The sequence below is a fragment of the Botryllus schlosseri genome, chromosome 8 (assembly GCF_051294905.1).
Source record: "Botryllus schlosseri isolate E-star chromosome 8, Bs_hap1, whole genome shotgun sequence".
NCBI lineage: Eukaryota > Metazoa > Chordata > Ascidiacea > Stolidobranchia > Styelidae > Botryllus > Botryllus schlosseri.
This window is the reverse complement of record NC_137243.1, coordinates 27,545,696-27,553,120: the sequence shown is the minus strand read 5'-3', so window position 1 is coordinate 27,553,120 and position 7,425 is coordinate 27,545,696. Positions and strand designations below refer to the sequence as shown.

Genomic DNA, 7,425 nt, shown 5'->3' with positions numbered 1-7,425 from the left:
CGACCAGAAACTGCTAAAAGTGAGGAAAATTGATATATTATAAATGCGAACCATTCAATATCACCAAACAGAGTTAAAAAAAGTGGGTTTAGGAAGACTTTAACTGGAAACTGAGCAGTCAACACAATGACTTGGACTCGGACTCGAGTCATAATACCATGACTCGGACTCGATCCTCTGTTCGCTGACTTGGACTCGGACTTGACTCGGTGGGAATTGAAAATGACTCGACTTGAATCGAGTCAAAAATATAAAAGTGAGATTGACTTGTGACTCGGTGCCTTGCGACTTGGTTACAACTCTGTTCCTATTTCTGTTTCGAGCTAGAGAATCAGGATGCCGAATAAAAAACGCATGAAATTGCAACCTAAGATTGGTTCATTTTTTGGTCCGAGTCAGGATTCTACAAGACAAGTTGTAACAGGTGAAGAAAGTAGCGGACGGATTTTAGAAAATTATAGTGAAGAAGTGCCGACCACAAGCAAAGCGGTCACCGTTGACGGGAGAAGGTACAGGAACAGTTGGAAAGATGATTATCCGTGGTTGAAATACGACTGCTCCAAAGACAGGGTATTTTGTTCAACTTGCACATGGGCGGTTGAACACAATAAAGTTAATTTGGTATAATTACCGAAAATAATGCATGCTTCGGCCGAAGCCTGGATCGTTACAGGTTACAACAATTGGAAAAAAGGCAAACAAGGCATCAGAAAGCACAATGACAGTCGTTTACATAAAGATAGCGCACATTCGAAATTGATTACACAACAAGAGCCGAGAGCTAGAATCGCATTAGACGAAAAAACGGAAAAACGATTGAAAGAAAACAGTCACGCTCTCAAAATAATTTTCGACTGCCTACTCTTCCTAGGGCGTCAAGGTGTTTCTATTCGTGGACATACAGACGAACGTACTAATTTCTCCGAACTATTGGAACTTGTGGCGAAATACAACCCCAACGCTGCAGCATGGCTTGATCGACAGGGTTACAATTACAAATGGACAAGTCATGAAATTAGCAATGAAATTCTTGGAATGATGGCGAAAGAAGTACTTCGAAATGAAATTTCCGACATCAAGCAAGGCCGATATTTTTGCATCATGGCAGACGAAACTACAGACGTAGAGAAAAAGGAACAATTATCTTTATGCGTTCGTTAAACCGATGCAAAGTTTGATGTCCATGAATCATTTCTTGGCTTGATAGAGTGCCCCTGCACTGATGCTGCAACATTGCATAAACTAATATCGAATGGATTGACTTCGCTTGGACTTGACCTTTCTCTTTGCCAAGGGCAAGGATACGACGGAGCAGCAGCCATGGCAGGGCGGTTATCAGGAGTGCAAGCTCGTTTCAAGGAAACCTACCCAACCATGCTGTATTTACATTGTGCTGGCCATCAAATAAACCTGGTTGCACAAGATTGCTTTAAAGCAATCAGACAAGGTTTGCATGCCATTACAGTGTTGGGCGCTGTTGTAAATTTCATCAAATCGTCTCCGAAAAGACTGATGAGCTATTCGAATAGCTTTAACGAATTCACCCGCACAAATGATGAATGTCATTCCTCGTCTTCCTTACGCCCTCTCTGCGCCACTCGCTGGGTAATGCAGCTTCCTGCCGTTAACGCCTTCCTCGACCAGTATCAAGCTGTAGTGGATTGGCTTGCTGAGACCTCAAATGACACCAACTTGATGCACTCAGTGGCAGCAAAGCTTCCAGTTACTTTCATTCGATGGAAGATTTTGATGTGTATTTTTTGTCACGCATATTGCAAAAACTTCTGTTTATTTTAAACCCTGTTCATACAGAAGTTCAAAAACGTGGAATTAGCGTTGGATGAGTTCGTCAACTGTTGGAAACTGTCTCGTCGACAATTTCGTGGAACGCGGGCACTGAAAGTGAGGCATCCGTGTTGTTTGAAGCTTGTAAGGACTCTGCTACTGCAATGGGATTGCAAATGCCATCTCTGCCGCGAGCCACAGGCAGACGTGCAAAACGATCGGAAGATCAGCAGCAGCGCCATTTAACGGCGGAAAGTTTCTACCAAAACATTTATTTAAATGTCTTTACTCAGTGTTCTATTTCTTTATTGACACGCTACTCACAACAGGATATGAAAACGATCAACGACATTGAAACTGTTTTGCTTAACAGAACCCTAGGATCAGATGGTAATTCGGCATTTGACAAAGTCACTGCTATATATTGTAACGACGTCGATTCGAATATGCTGCGTATGGAACAACAACAATTGAGAAGCTTCATACAACAAAAGCAGATTTCTGTTTCAACGATGCCACAGCTTCACAATCTCTTTAACAAAAATGAAACAATTCCGCTGATGTTACCGAATATGGCTGAACTTTTAAGAATTTATCTTTCCCTGCCGTGTACTACCTGTGAAGCAGAGAGGTCGTTCAGTGCGCTCCGATGCTTAAAAACTTATTTAAGATCAGGCATGACGCAACAGCGATTGAATCATGTGATCGTATTGAATGTATATCAAAAGGAAGCTTCGAAGATTCCGCTGGAACCCTTGATGAATGACTGGATTGAAAGAGCTACCGTCCGCAAAAACACTTTCGCCAAGCAGTAACAATCTCTGAGTGTAGGCCTAATATTGTTTGTGTTTATGTATCTTTTTGATTAAAACTTATGCCCGCGTCTAAACAAATTGTGCTCATTGCCATTGTCGAATCTGGGTTAGCGCACCCTGTAATAGACGCTTACGTGACCTTTGACACGAACCAATCAGGTTGCAGCAGGATGTAAACAAAGAACAAGCCCGGGCAAGCTTACTATGAGCTCTTATGGTAAAAGGTTGAAAAATGAAGGTTTTAAGCAAGATTACGTTGAATTGGAGATGACTGGCCTTAATGAATAGTAATATCGTAGAGCTAGTATGTGGTTGCAGCTTTTAATCTAGGATGAACATGAATGGTGGCAAGTACGCACCAGCGTGCTGTGTCCAAATGCACGGGTTTTTGACAACTTTTCTAAGCGACGATTGTTGTATACTATACTATAGGATTGTGGTAATGCATATTTTGACGATTTCATAGGCTCCAGGTCTCGAGCAAAATTTCAAGCATATCTCATGTTCAGAAATATATATACTATAAAATATAGCTGCTGCCACACATCACAATTTTTGTGTATTGATTATGAAACTTGAAAGCTATGGAGATTCTATCGAATTTATGGATTTGAGTGGAACAGCATTTTCTTCTAACACCGCGGAGAAAGCTACGAAGTATTTCATGGAGCGCTATGCACACGATTTAGGGATAAAGATTGAGGAGACAATCCACTCTTTTTAGAAGCAATATTCTAGTGAACAGCCAATGTTATCGCAACTTGCGGAAAAGTGAGATAACACACTCAATGGAAATACACGTTCTCGGAAAATCCATTATTGATCGGTCTTGCACTTGTAAGACAGGGTAAGTAAGGAAAAAGACATTTTTTCAGAGACTCCTTCAATAGATATTTTAACCATGATTTACTTTCATATTAGGTTCTGATATATGCTCTCATGCATATGCATTGATTAAGACAATCCAGCACCTGAAGCTAAAAGGACTACATTGTGATTTGCATCAGCATCAGTGAGCTCCATCGTGATTGACAAGCAATCTCTCCACCGTACTCGCAACCGATCAACTCCTGCCTCAAGGTAGATTTTGGTGTATCTGGTGTCTTCAGTTTTATAACATTCCATCAAACACAAATAATCCTAGAACATTTTCATCTGGAGAATTGTTCATTCAACAAATTGGGCATCTAAATGAGCTTCAATAATGCACACCACTGGAATATCTAGACATGCACTGTTGGTACAGACTGACCATGGCACCGCGCAATTACGATCCGTAGCATGCTATTAGGCATTACGATATTGACAATGGAACTGAATTTGCACAATTGCTGAATATGTTGCGTCATTCATTTTTAATTTTCAATCTTGAATTAGAGTATGCAATTAGTCCATATATATTTGGTTAGTTGTGATACACAATGCTGCATAGTATGACACCAGACAAAATTTTATACTCCTTGATTCTTCCGATCAGCTGTTCAATATGAATACGTTCTCTCGCCATCTTTCTTGTTGTGGAACAGTCTGGCTCAGGCATTTGACGGTGTGTAAATCACGTGCAGGAATATTTAAATCTAGATTCAATTTCTTGATATCAGACTCAATGGTGAATCCCTTTTCTGCCATGATAGCATTGCCTGGCTCACCATAGCTGAACTCCATCATTTTCTTACATTTCTTGTCGAATCCACATATTTAACTAATATTTCGATCTGAAATGCTCCCTGTGAATAGTTCCTGCATAAAAGTAAGTGTACCACAATCCATCAATCCTTCCAAAGTTGTATGGGATTTATTGACAGTCAATAATCATTCTAGATTTGAGAAATCATGAATGAATGCAAATGGTGCATTTTTAAGAACCACATATCTACATGGCCAAATCGCGATTTAATGAAGCAGTTACATATGGCTGACCCAATGGTTAAATACTATGCTTACAGCAATACTATAAATTTGACGTCAGTAGGATAAGTCGTGCAATTCAGAAAGAATTTAATGTAGTCTAGCATAAAATTTCAGCTTCTCCGCATCTTTTGACATTATGATGCTCCTCTGAGAACTGAACTTCACTAGCAATAATTGTCCGTCAATTTGTAATTTTCCTGGACGAGTTTACTGTTTTGTGCTTCTATACTTCTTCCAGAAATTTGATTTTCTTGCGTTTTATCCATCGACTTCCTCTTTCTGCAGCTTCATAAAAGATATCCATCAAGCCTGCACAAAATATATAATATGTTTATTTTACAGAGCAATACTGCTGTGCGGGCACCTATCAAGGCGTACTCGTCCGACTCATACAACGTATCACCGCTACCAATTTCAACTATTCGTCTCATTATTGAATATATTGTTTTCAACAATTTCAATACATTACACACCATCAAGCAACAAAACTGGAGTGGAATAAAACGAGACACACACCAAGTCGATTGTGGCATCAAGTGTGACTGCATTTCAGATTGGACTCATTTTGAAACACAGAATTGTTTCATCTAGATCAGTGGTTCCCAACCTTTTTCGACCTATCGCCCCCTTTTCAAGGTCAATACCGATCATCGCCCCCCAAATTTTGTGTACCGAAAATTGGGCATACAAACCTGTAATCACCGGCGGGTTGACTAAAAAAAAGAGTCAAATTTTCGGCTCGATGTCTAATTTGACACACTTTTGTAACTAAATTTCCATGGGTTGACTAAAAAAAAATGTCAGCCGTTTTGACGCGTCATCGCCCCCTTCGCTATTTTCGCCCCCCGTCGCCCCCTTTGTCCATTTTCGCCCCCCTGTCGCCCCCTTCGTCATTTTCGCCCCCCTAGACCGCCAAATCGCCCACGTTGGGAACCACTGATCTAGATTCTAGATTATGTCACGATTCAATATTTTTGGTACAGTAATAGATACGGTACGTCATTTTCTTAATAAAATGAGAATTCAGATGACTACAAGGAAGTCCACATGCCTTTATCCAGATTTTACATTCTTCCATGCATGTCATTGGCTCTGGGAAAGGTAAAAGCGCACACCAGGAACGGTCTGGGTAGCCATCTCCATGTTACACAGGCTATTAGCACAGTGTTTATCCGGCATTTATCCTGATAGATTCAATACACGAGCTAGAACAAAAAATGACGATTTCAGCTGGGAACGGATCATGTTGCCTAACATATATCATATTAATATGATCATTGAATATGCAGACAAGTGTCCAGTGTAACAGTAATTTGCTAGATAATGATACGACTGTAGACTACTATATACAAATGTCGATTCCATAAATAGAACGCATATAACGCCACATAATGGATACCACACATATCCTGACTCACTATTCCTCTAATACATTCTATTCGGTACGACAATCCTATAGTATACGACTAAGGATAATACAGCAATAGTTGCTTCATCCGAAAAGTTGTCAGAAATTCATTCATTTGGACATACCATGCTGATGCGTGCTTACCATCATTCATGCTTATTGTAGGTTATAACACTGCATATACATACTAGCTCTATGTTATTACCATTCAACAATGCCAGCTATTCCCAATTCAATGTAATTTTGCTAAAAACCTATATTTTTCAACCCTTTTCCATAAGAGCTCATAGTAAGCTTGCCCGGGCTTGTTCTTTGTTTACATCCTACTGCAACCTGATTGGTTCGTGTCAAAGGTCACGTAAGTGTCTATTGTTATTACTGCGGGTTTGCGGCATGTCTGCAATTTCGTTATCAGCGCAACCTTGCCGGTCGATTGTACAGTACACTATGTATATCGCACAGCGTACTGATTTCAGCAAACCAACGATCCTTATTGGATGTACAAATTCGACCTCGTCGTTAGAAACGTAGAGTTCATCGCGCGCTCTGAGAAACATCATCTCCTATCGCGATTTTACGACCAAATATACGTTCATATTCTACAAATTAAAGTGGATTATTTGCATTGATGGGGGCCGTAAGCCGCGTTTAAAATTTTTGTGAACCATTTTTGTTGAACAGTGTTTCATTGTGTGTGCCTGCTCGGTGGAATATATTCCAGTGGCCATAATATTAATCTAATTACGGTTTGCGAACGTAAATCGGGAAATCGATGTTTTAATCAGCAAACAATTGTCGCGATGCGAGCTACTCAATACTATGTAAAAACCCATTGTGTTTGGCGATATAGGATAATTACTGATTGGCCACGCGAGTTCGTAATCAACATTCTTGTCTGTCTTTCGTGTTCCAGAATTGTCGCACCATGTTACTGCTCAGTCCGGCAACGGATGCCGAGTACGCGGCAATCAATGACCTAATTTTGCAGTCATCTCAGCGGGATATCACGTCGCGTTACATTGTGCGATATGCGTGCCCTGGTGCACAGACGAATCTCGCTAATTGGTCGCGGCCGCGCGTGACACTGGATAATACGACTTGTTGAATTGCAACTGAATATTAGCATCAGAATGGTCATTTCAAAAGGACGGGGTTTTGCGTTTCAAAAGGGGGGGGGGGGGGGATCGACGACACCCCCCTTTGTTACGCGTCTGCCGCCACCCCATGTAAAATTAAAAGTCGGCGCCTATGGTACAATAATATTATATTTGTTTATTAAGCGACTGCAAATTCGTTCAACTCGGTATAGCTCACACTTGTATGTAGCTCACACCTTTAAATACTTCTAACCAGACCTAGAAAAGTAGAGTACCTAGTTGTCTAATGTGAGTATTAGACCAATTTGTGACTGTTTCTTCGCTCTAATTTTCATTTCAATCTAATTTCTGGTTTTTCTGGAAATGCTACAGACGGTCTGTATAGCGCGAAATGGGCCAATCTTGCTGC

At 40.6% G+C, this 7,425-nt stretch overlaps 1 long non-coding RNA gene across 1 annotated transcript; it reads right to left on the bottom strand.

The window, feature by feature from the left end:
* Nucleotides 1-4,383: 4,383 nt before the first annotated feature.
* On the bottom strand, nucleotides 4,384-6,286 carry LOC145445002 (uncharacterized). Its single transcript, XR_013916838.1, has 2 exons — nucleotides 5,563-6,286; nucleotides 4,384-4,820 (listed from the first exon to the last, which is right to left on the bottom strand). It is a non-coding gene; the product is annotated as an uncharacterized LOC145445002 (long non-coding RNA).
* Between the last annotated feature and the right edge of the window lie 1,139 nt (nucleotides 6,287-7,425).